Source organism: Bufo gargarizans, unplaced genomic scaffold, assembly GCF_014858855.1.
Source record: "Bufo gargarizans isolate SCDJY-AF-19 unplaced genomic scaffold, ASM1485885v1 original_scaffold_2196_pilon, whole genome shotgun sequence".
NCBI lineage: Eukaryota > Metazoa > Chordata > Amphibia > Anura > Bufonidae > Bufo > Bufo gargarizans.
Genome location: NW_025334682.1, coordinates 348,289 through 359,786, shown reverse-complemented (window position 1 = coordinate 359,786; position 11,498 = coordinate 348,289). Strand labels below are relative to the sequence as shown.

At 43.8% G+C, this 11,498-nt stretch overlaps 1 pseudogene; it reads right to left on the bottom strand.

Annotated features, from left to right (window-relative positions):
* Positions 1-10,188: 10,188 nt before the first annotated feature.
* On the bottom strand, positions 10,189-11,288 carry LOC122924068 (annotated as a pseudogene).
* Between the last annotated feature and the right edge of the window lie 210 nt (positions 11,289-11,498).

The following is an 11,498-nucleotide window of genomic DNA, read 5'->3' as shown; positions in this document are numbered from 1 at the left end:
GTGTTTCTGTAAACTACAGAATTAGGGCAATAAATATTGACTATTGTTTGGCTGATAACCCTTGCATTGTTACTGGAAAAAATTGATTAAAATGGAAAATTTTCCAAAATATAGAAATTCTAAAATTTTATCTCCATATTCCATTAACTCTTGTGGAATACTTAAAGGGTTGCCAAAGTTTGTAAAATCAGTTTTGAATACCTTGAGGGGTATATTTTCCAAAATGGGTCACTTTGTTTGAGTTTCTACTCTAGGGGTGCATCAGAGAACATGGTGTCAAAAAACCAATCCAGCAAAATCTGCATTCCAAAAACCATATGGCGTTCCTTTCCTTCTGTGGCCTGCCGTGTGGCCATACAGCAGTTTACGACCACGTATGGGGTGTTTCTGTAAACACAGAATCAGGGCAATAAATATTGAATATTGTTTGGCTGTTAACCCTTGCTTTGTTACTGGAAAAAATTGATTAAAATGTAAAATTTGCCAAAAAATAGAAATTCTAAAATGTTATCTCCATATTCCATTAACTTTTGTGGAACACCTAAAGGGTTACCAAGGTTTGTAGAATCCGTTTAGAATACCCTGAGGGGTTTATTTTCCAAAATGGGTCACTTTTGTTTTTGAGTTTCTACTCTAGGGGTGTATCAGGGGAGCTTCAGATAGGACATGGTGTCAAAAAACCAGCAAAATCAGCCCTCCAAAAACCATATGGCGTTCCTTTCTTTCTGCGGCCTGCCGTGTGGCCATACAACAGTTTACAACCACATTTGGGGTGTTTTTTTAAACTAAAGAATCAGGGCAATAAATATTGAGTTTTGTTTGGCTGTTAACCCTTGCTTTGTTAGTGGAAAAAAATTATTAAAATGGAAAATCTGCCAAAAAAGTGAAATTCTGAAATGTAATCTCCATTTTCCATTAATTCTTGTGAAGCACCTAAAGTGTTAACAATGTTTAGTAAAATTAGTTTTGAATGCATTGAGGGGTGTAGTTTCTAAAATTGGGTCCGTTTTGGGTGGTTTCTATTATGTAAGCCTCATAAAGTGACTTCACACCTAAACTGGTCCTTAAAAAGTGGGTTTTGGAAATTTTCTGAAAAATTTCAAGATTTGCTTCCAAAGTTCTAAGCCTTCTAACATCCCCAAAAAATAAAATAGCATTCACAAAATGATCCAACAATAAAGTAGACATATGGGGAATGTAAAGTGATAACTATTTTTGGAGGTATTACTTTCTATTAAAAAAGTAGAGAAATGGAAATTTGTAAATTTGCAAATTTTTTCAAAATTTTGGATACATTTGGTATTTTTTATAATTACATTTTATTTATTTTTTACTCAATTTTACCACTGTCATGAAGTACAATATGTGATGAGAAAACTAATCTTAGAATGGTCTGGATAAGTGAAAGTGTTTTAAAGTTATTACCACATAAAGTGACACAAAAGTGTCAAAAAATGGCTCTGTCAAGAAGGGGGAAATGCCCCAGATGTGAAGGGGTTAAACCAGGTTTCTATAACAACCCAGCCATTTTTATTCACTTCTGTAGGTCAGCTTTAAAGGGGCAAGTCGCTGTGGATGACACTGTTGAGGGGGCGGAGTGCTATGGAGGTCGCAGTTCAGGGGCAGGTAGGGTGGCCATTCAGGCCAACCTCAAAAGACGGACTTAAAAACCCCGCCCCAGGTCCCGCTAAGCCACGTCCCCTCCAACTCCGCAGTCGATGGGGATTAAATAAACTGAAGGTAAAAGTCAACTATTGTCAGCTGCAGGGGCGGGAGGGAGGGTGACTTTCTCCCTGCAGCTCACGCTCAGACAGCAAAGTGCTGCTGTCTGAGAGTGAGCTGTTCATAAGGACATCCCTGTGTCCATCCAGGCCCTGCACCAGACAGAGGACAAGGAGTCTGAAAGCTGGACTGCCTGCCCTAAAACCGGGCCTCTGGCCACCGTAGTGGCAGGCTGCTGTGGAGGTCACAGTTAAGGGGACGGTCCGCTATGGAGGTCAGTGTTAAGGGGCAGATTGCTGTAGAGGCCACTGTTAAGGGGGCGGGGTGTTGTGGAAATCACTGTTAAGAAGACGGGGTACTGTGGAGGTCACTAATGAAGTGGCGGCCGCTGTGGAGGTCACCGTTAAGGTGGCAGGATGCTTTGGAGATCACTGTTAAAGAAGTAGGCACTGTGGAGGTCACTGTTAAGGGCCCAAGATGCTTTGGAGGTCACTGTTAAAGGGGCGGGTGCTGTGGAGGTCTCTGTTAAGGGAGCAGGGAACAGTGGAGGTCACAGTTAAAGGGACGGTCTGCTATGGAGGTCAGTGTTAGGGGCAAGGTGCTGTAGAGGTCACTGTTAAGGGGGCGGAGTGTTGTGGGGGTCACATTTTAAGTGAACGGAGCTCTGTGGGGGTCACTGTTAAGGGGGCGGGATATTGTGGAAATCATTGTTAGGCCACCTGCACACGACCATATGGATTTTTAAGTATTTTGCACTCCATTTTTGAGGGATCCATTTTTCCATTTTTTTTAAAGTAATGTTTATGCTTCCGTTCCGTTTTGGCGTTCTGTTTTTCTGTTTGTGATCCTTTTTTTGCGGATCGCAAACGGAAGCATACAATAATGTTTAAACTTACTGTATATAAAAAATTGGTCTGGGCATAACATTTTTTTTGCGCACCCATTGACTTGAATGGAGCCACGGATCGTTATTTGTGGGCAATAATAGGACATGATCTATGTTTGAACAAAATAGAAATGGAAGGCATATGGAGAAGGAGACGGAGTACTGTGGAGGTCACTTTTAAAGGGGCGGCTGCTGTGGAGGTCACTGTTAAAGGGGCGGGCATTGTGGAGGTCACTGTCAAGGGAGAAGGGGAGTGTGGAAGACACTATTAAAGGGGCGGTCACTGTTAAGGCAGCGGGGTTCTTTAAGGTCACTGTTAAGAGAGTGGGGTACAGTGGAGGTCACTGTTAAGGGAGTGGGGTACTGTGGCAGTCACTGTTAAAGGGGCAGTCTCTGTGGAGGTCTCTGTTAAGGGGGTCGGGAATGGTGGAGGTCACATTTAAGGGGACAACCAGAGCATTAAAAAAAAACCACCAAGGGTGCAAAAACACAAGGAAACATCTTAAAACACCACAACAATATACAGTCAGGTCCATAAATATTGGGACATCGACACAATTCTAACATTTTTGGCTCTATACACCACCACAATGGATTTGAAAAGAAACAAACAAGATGTGCAGAACTGCAGACTGTCAGCTTTAATTTGAGGGTATTTACATCCAAATCAGATGAACAGTGTAGGAATTAAAACAGTTTGCATATGTGCCTCCCACTTGTTAAGGAACCAAAAGTAATGGGACAGAATAATAATCATAAATCAAACTTTCAATTTTTAATACTTGGTTGCAAATCCTTTACAGTCAATTACAGCCTGAAGTCTGGAACGCATAGACATCACCAGACGCTGGGTTTCATCCCTGGTGATGCTCTGCCAGGCCTCTACTGCAACTGTCTTCAGTTCCTTCTTGTTCTTCGGGCATTTATCCTTCAGTTTTGTCTTCAGCAAGTGAAATGCATGCTCAGGTGTTTGACTTGGCCATTGCATAACATTCCACTTCTTTCCCTTAAAAAATGTATAAGGATTAAACCAGGCACTCAAATATGGATTATAGGTCAAAATTTTAATCAAATATAATAAAATATATCGATATACTCATAAAATGCAATATAAAATACAATATAAAATGCAATAAAATGACATAGAAATTCACATAAGGATAACCATAAATTACTAGCAGCAATGTGGCCAATAGTTATAGCAGCTAAAGTTGGAAAGACCACAATCCGGACAAAGGTCTATATAAAATTCCAGGCGGTTTTAAGTTAAAGGACCGCACCCTTGATTGTAGCCAGAACCAGCCTGGATGGTTGAAGTTCAGACAGCCGCAATTGTTATGTCAGTCTTTAAAGAAAACCGCAATCCCAAGTGTTTTAAAACGGGTCTTGTGAAACATTCACCGATCCTACTCGGTTTAAGGTAAAGGTGACTGTGCACTAAGGTGGCGTCCCACCTATACAAGCAACTTTACAGCTTTACCTTGGTCGATGTTGCTTTGTCCTATGTCCGGACCCAAAGGAGATATGCTGTGGATGCCGAGTCAACCTTGTGTCTGCTCACAGAACTATGTTTGTGGCTCTTTCTTCCGGTACTCGTTCCTTTTAATCACAGCTCTTTAAACTTGAAGTCCAGGGGAGCTACTGTCCCAGCATGCCGGTGTGAGGTGTCGGACCAAGAGCACCTTAAATCCACAAATCAGCTGTAGTGATCCACAGATTTTTCGATTTGGTTTCCCTTAAAAAAACTCTTTGGTTGCTTTTGCAGTAGGCTTTAGGGCATTGTCCATCTGCACTGTGAAGCACCGTCCAATGAGTTCTGAAGCATTTGGCTGAATATGAGCAGATAATATAGCCCAAAACACTTCAGAATTCATCCTGCTGCTTTTGTCAGCAGTCACATCATCAATAAATACAAGAACCAGTTCCATTGGCAGCCATACATGCCCACACCATGACACTATTACCACAATGCTTCACTGATGAGGTGGTATGCTTAGGATCATGAGCAGTTCCTTTCCTTCTCCATACTCTTCTCTTCCCATCACTCTGGTACAAGTTGATATTGGTCTCATCTGTCCATAGGATGTTGTTCCAGAACTGTGAAGCATTTTTTAGATGTTGTTTGGCAAACTCTAATCTGGCCTTCCTGTTTTTGAGGCTCACCAATGTTTTACATCTTGTGGTGAACCCTTTGTATTCACTCTGGTGAAGTCTTCTCTTGATTGTTGACTTTGACACACATACACCTACCTCCTAGAGAGTGTTCTTGAGCTGGCCAACTGTTGTGAAGGGTGTTTTCTTCACTAGTTTTTTTTTTCCATGGTCTTCTGGGTCTTTTGGTGTTGCTGAGCACCGATGACGTTCCTTCTTTTTAAGAATGTTCCAAACAGTTCTTTTGGCCACGCCTAATGTTTTTTCTATCTATCTGATGGGTTTATTTTGTTTTTTCAGCCTAATGATGGCTTGCTACACTGATAGTGACAGCTCTTTGGATCTCATCTTGAGAGTTGACAGCAACAGATTTCAAATGCAAATAGCACACTTGAAATTAACTCTGGACCTTTGATCTGCTCATTGTAATTGGGATAATGAGGGACTAAGACACACCTGGCCATGGAACAGCTGAGAAGCCAATTGTCCCATTACTTTTGGTTCCTTAACAAGTGGGAGGTACATATGCAAACTGTTGTAATTCCTACACAGTTCACCTGATTTGGATGTAAATACCCTTAAATTAAAGCTGACAGTCTGCAGTTAAAGCACGTCTTGTTTGTTTCTTTTCAAATCCATTGTGGTGGTGTATAGAGCCAGAAATGTTACAATTGTGTCAGTGTCCCAATATTTATGGACCTGACTAAGTGTTTGGAGGGCGTTTTTTTTTTTTTTTTAAAGATCTCTTTATTGAAGTGAGAAATCACTAGCAAAGTCATGAACACAGTACAGCATACAAGAATTGCATCAAAGCATATTGTACAAGCAGTTGTAAAGGCTTGATTCCTCAAATCACAATTTTACAATTTTATACCCCCCTCCCTCCCCAACCCTCTTATTCATGCCCCCATCCCAACCCCCCCCCCCCCTACCCCCCACCCCTGAACACCAATCTAAGACCTTAGAACTTGAAGCGGTGTCGGCACAGAACCGCGCCCCCCACCTCGCTTCCCTCTTTTTCCCTATTGAATAGGACATTATCCGGCCCCTAAGAACCGCTTTGGCCGCATCCCAGAATAAATTCTGGTTTGACGCTTGATCCGCATTATCCTGTGAGTATTCCCACCACCACCCTTTTAGCTTATCTATAAAATCCTTGTCCTTGGACAAGTGCTGAGGCATTCTCCATGTAAAATCTTGACCTCTGGGAACTAAGTCCATAATTTCCATAACCACTGGGGCATGGTCCGAGATTAATACGTCTTGAATTTCTACCAGTTTGACTCTGGACAGCACCCTTGGTGATGTCAAGAAGTAGTCAATCCAGGACCATGACCCCTGGGCATGAGAATAATGAGTATACTCGTGATCCACTGGGTGATGGTAACGCCAGGTATCACACAGGCCTGTGTTTTGTATCAGGGGGAGCAACGTCTGAGCCCTATTCTGTTGAGAAATAATATCGAAGGCCCCCCTCTTCCTATCCTCCTTCCCCTAGGATGTCCTTCTCCAAGGACCTGTAAAAGTCCGTCTGGGAGGTGTTGGGTGCATAGACATTATGTAGAACTATCTGTCCCACCGGAGAATCTAAGCTTAGTCGCATCCATCTCCCCTGTTTGTCAGTAGATACAGAAGAAATCTCGTAGCGTAAACGTTTATGAAACATGACCATGATGCCCGCCTTCCTGCCCACTGAGGGTGAACCTACCACCTGCCCCACCCACAATCTTTGCATCCTACAGAAATCTGCCTCCTCTAAATGGGTCTCCTGCAGGAATGCCACATCTATCTTGAGTTTTCTGAGGTGGCGTAGCACCGCCATGCGTTTGGCCGGGGACCGAAGGCCCTTAACGTTCCACGTGGCTACTCGCATTATTGGTACTCTATGCTTGCGTACTCCGCAGGAGAAGCCAACAGGAACAGGTCAAAACAGAATCTCACATATTGGCACCTAGGCAGCAGCATTCCGAACCCCTCAAAATTGGTGTTCACCACCCTCCCCTCCCCACCCCTCCCTCCCGCCCATGCCCCCCTACCCAACCCCACAACATAAACGTATCACATATCGACTTCGCTTTTTTCGCGCATCTTACTGTGTAGCAGTTGTCGCTACCTACGCTAAACAGAATCATTAACTATCTCCTTCTCTACGCCGCTCACCAGCCCAAAATGTACGGCCTAGACATAGAATTTAACACATTAACATTAATGAACCAAGAGTCCAATGTTGTCTCACGTGTCCCTCCAGGGCGACCTCATCAGACGCTGCCAGAACTCAGGGGTGTCCAAATTCACATAGGATCCACGTCATGACGATCCAGCTCTGTAGGTCTGGGCACCCCTCTCCCTGACTTCTGACTGGCTCCTCTACCTCTGACCGAGGATGTGGATCGCTGGGAGGATGGCGGTATGATATCAGAAAACAAGGGATCCGACTCAAGCACCTCTGTTGCTTCCCCCGGTGAAAAGTAGGTATCTACCGTCCCGTCTTGACGAAAGATCCTCAGGGTTGCAGGATACAGCAGGGCAAACTTGTTTCTAGCTAAAGCGGAGCAAACTTGCGAGAATTCCCTCCTGCGCTGTGCCACTTCTGCTGAGTAGTCGCTGAATAGAAGGATCTTGTTGCCCCGAATCATTAAGGGGCGCACATTACGTCGGAATTTCGCCAGAATAGCCTCATTGGCGGCATAGTTCAAGTATTTAACTATCGCAGCTCTCGGCCTCACGTTGTTTGATCGCCCTGCAGGTAGCGGCAGTCCCAAGCGGTGTGCTCTCTCCATGGTGCAAGTGCCTCGCAGCCCCAGGGCTTGCGGGATCTTCACCTCGCAAATATCCGCCAGCTGATTCGAAGGGATTGATTCTGGAAGGCCGATAATTCACAGGTTATTCCTCCTGGAGCGATTCTCCAAATCGTCCATCTTCTCTTTCAGGTACTGATTGTTGCGCAGGAGGTCTCTAATGTTACTCTGGGCCTTCTCCAGCTCTTCCTCCACTATTACCACCCTTTGTTCCACATCAGCAATCTGAGAAGTATGCTGCGCCACTTCTGACTGCAGTTGTTGCAGGGCCAAAGAGACCGTGGCTTCCAGGGAAGCTTTGAAATCCGGTGCAAGGAGTTTAGCCACTTCTATGGCCATAGTTTTGCAGGAGGCTGTCAACTCTTCCGCCACGGTGAGCCCACACTCCCCTTCTTCTCCATCGGAACCCGATGCCTCTGTGCTTTTCTGGGTCGACTGCGATGTTGAGCGGGTAAGCCTGTGTCTTTTCTCGGCCACCGGCGCCATCTTGCCCTTCGCTTTCAGGTCGTCACCTGTAGGGAGTGTTGCCCGCAACTCCTTCTGTGAACCGCCTCTGACAATGAATTTCTCCATAGATGCCCCGACACTGTTAGGGGGTTCTGGGGGTACCTTTCGGTCCCGATATGCGGCAGTTCACTAGATAATCGGGCCGGCCGAGCGGAGCACCTCTTACTCACGTCTCTCCATGCATGCGCCGAAACCGGAAGTCATCTTGGAGGGCGTTTTATATAATTTGCTATTGACTGGCATGTAATGTGGCTACATTTTTTATATTTTTTTGTTGTTGTTGTTTCACCCCACCCCTCCCTCTCTACCCAAGGAAAAGATTGCCATAAAATACACTGAATAAGTCTGGGAAAAAAAAGTCTGCGTCTAAAAAATGTCTCCCCAAAAATGGTTTAAAACAAGAGGATTTAGTGTGGCAGCACCGTAAAGGGGTTGTGTTGAATCTATGCATGGAGCTAGGAGTCTGGGAGCTAGACCCTACACTTAAAATGTTACTTTTCACAGAGATTCCTGCAACTTTGCTGAAAAACCATTTAGTTCTAAGGAGCCAAATTAAATGGATTATGTTGCGTGTGATTCCACTTTTAAAAGGGGTTTTCCAAGCTTTTAATATTGATTCCCTATCCTCAGGATAGGTCATCAACATCAGATCGGCAGGAGTCTGACACCCGGTACCCCAGCCAATCAGTAGTATGCGACGGCGTGCTTAGCATGCACGTGCCTTCTACCTTTCTGTTCACCGCTGTGCCGTCTCCTCATAAAGCTGATTAACGGGGTGCCTGAGGACAGGCCATTAATTTTAAAAGCCCGGATAACCACTTTAAAGTATACTGCTGATGTATTCTGAGAGCCTAATGCATTGAGGTGCATTAGATAAAATAAGCTATTTAACACGTTGTGGACTTACAAACATTCTATCATATATACACTACTCTCAAAAAGTTAGCCAAATATTCCTAACTTTTTGTCAGTAAAGTATATAGTAATAAAATTTACACTAAAATTTCATTTCTGGATTTTTTTTTTATTGGTCAAACATACATATATAAGACACATTTACAATTTTTAAAGTTTGTGGGAAAAAACTACTGACAACCAAATTTCACAACTACCTGTATAAATGTTTATGGACACAACATCACAGAAAGGCAACAAAAAAGGACAAATAACTAAAATGTAGATACATAAACTTCGAGTGCTTTCATGTGGGAAAAAAAAAACTAGGAAAAGCCCACAGATCTGCTTGCAGCAAAATTTGGGTTGGATGCAAGAGACAATCGCTTTAAAAGGTCCAGTCCTGGAATTAGCTAAGGCTAGTTTCACACTAGGGGCAAGGAACTCTGGCAGGCTGTTTCGACGGGTGTTCTTTGCCGCTAGTGTCAAAGTAGCCTAAATCAGTGTAAGGGCAAGTTTTTTCTTTTTCTTTTTTACTTAAAAAAATATTTAGTTTCTTCACTGGTGAAATGTATTAGTCTCTGCTCTTCTTGTCTGTACACACTGTGGCTTGCTTGATGTTGCATGCATATAGCTGCAGTGCCCCCTTTAAATGTCTCCCATATGCTAAATGACTCTGTTTGTTCCAATTTGCTGTAGTTTTCAATCAGTTTTTCCATTACTTCACTGATTAACATTTAAGCATGGTCCTGCCCAGTTCATTCCTCTCTAGTTTTTTGTTCACCTTAGGATACTTTCACACTAGCGTTCGGGGCTCCGCTTGTGAGTTCCGTTCAAAGGCTCTCACAAGCGGCCCTGAACGCTTCCGTCCAGCCCTAATGCATTCTGAGTGGATGCGGATCCGCTCAGAATGCATCAGTCTGGCAGCGTTCAGCCTCCGCTCCGCTCAGCAGGCGGACACCTGAACGCTGCTTGCAGCGTTCGGGTGTCTGCCTGGCTGTGCGGAGGCAAACGGATCCGTCTAGACTTACAATGTAAGTCAATAGGGACGGATCCGTTTGAATATGACACACTATGGCTCAATTTTCAAACGGATCCGCCCCCCATTGACTTTCAATGTAAAGTCTGGACTGATCCGTCTGAGGCTACTTTGACACTTAGAAATTTTTTTACAATATAATGCAGACGGATCCGTTCTGAACGGATCCACCGTCTGCATTATATGAGCGGATCCGTCTCAGACGGATCCGCTCTGAACGCAAGTGTGAAAGTAGCCTTAGCCATGAATCCCGTCTCGACATCTCTTTCCACAGGATCATAGAAATATCCATTGTCCCTCAAGCTGCTAAATACAGAAGGAACAAGATCAGCCAGGTAATGCTGGGAAAACGCCTTAGCTGCCACTTTCTTTGAAGTCTCCTTTTCTTTCAGAAGCATTTCTCTCTGTTGCTGTTTCCGCCATTCCTTTTCCTCCCTATGCCCTTTCTCCTGTTCCTCAAGTAGTTGCACTTCAGCAAGCTCAGCATTACGCAGCTCCTCAAAAGCATTCCGCTGTGCTCTTAAGTTTGCCAGTTCTTCTTCTTCTTCCCAATCAACACTTCCATGATTAGCTTTATATCCAGATCAAAGTCAAAAACTTCTCCTTCCAGGATCTGAGTAGCAACATCAGCCCCAGTATTAGCTGGGATGAAGAGGGATGTGTGTGGCCTGTCCAAGAAGGCATCTGTCTGGCACTCCATGTACTTCTCCTCAACATGGTCACAGAGTTCTTCTAAGTAAAGTCTGTCTGAACATCAATGTGTTTCCTGCCTTTCACAGGTTCTGGTGACCTAGATCTCCACAGTTCTTTTGCACATTACTTTGCAAGTGATCTCCTGCCAGCGTTCTGATTCCTCTGGATCTGGCTGAACAGACAGTGGCAATATGTATTGGGCATATGTACTGCCTCGTACCACCCTTTGGTCCATGATATTTTTATAATTGTAGGTCTCTTCATTCATAGGTGGCTGCATTCCTCTGTACTTCCTTCGGTTCTGTACAACTCTGGGTTTTCTGGGGAAAGTGCATGTCCCACTACTTTCTGGCTGGTTAACAGACGTCATGGCTGCAGTTTACCGTATATCTTCCTTATATTGGTTTGAAAAAAATATGTTGTTGGTGCTGTCCTTACATGAGGGTCAGGGTCCTCGGCATCGAGCTCTGCCCTGCAATGGTTTAGTCTCTGGGAAATTACCTCACCATTATTTTTCTGTTGTTCTAATTTGTCAGAAGAACAGATAAGTAAAGAACAAACAAATCCTGTAATAAAAATGGATCCTGTGCATCAGCTATTTGGCAACAGTTTTCCATTAACAAGTATGCTGAACTTTTTTTGTCTACAAAAATGTATCTCAGACAGTAATGGCTTAAATGGATGCCAAATGTGCATAAGTGATGCACAGGATTCTTTTTTAATTTTTCTGTTCTTCTGACAGATCAGAAAAATGGAAAAATAATGGTGATGTGGACTCTCTCTTACAAAATTACAAAAATTGCACATA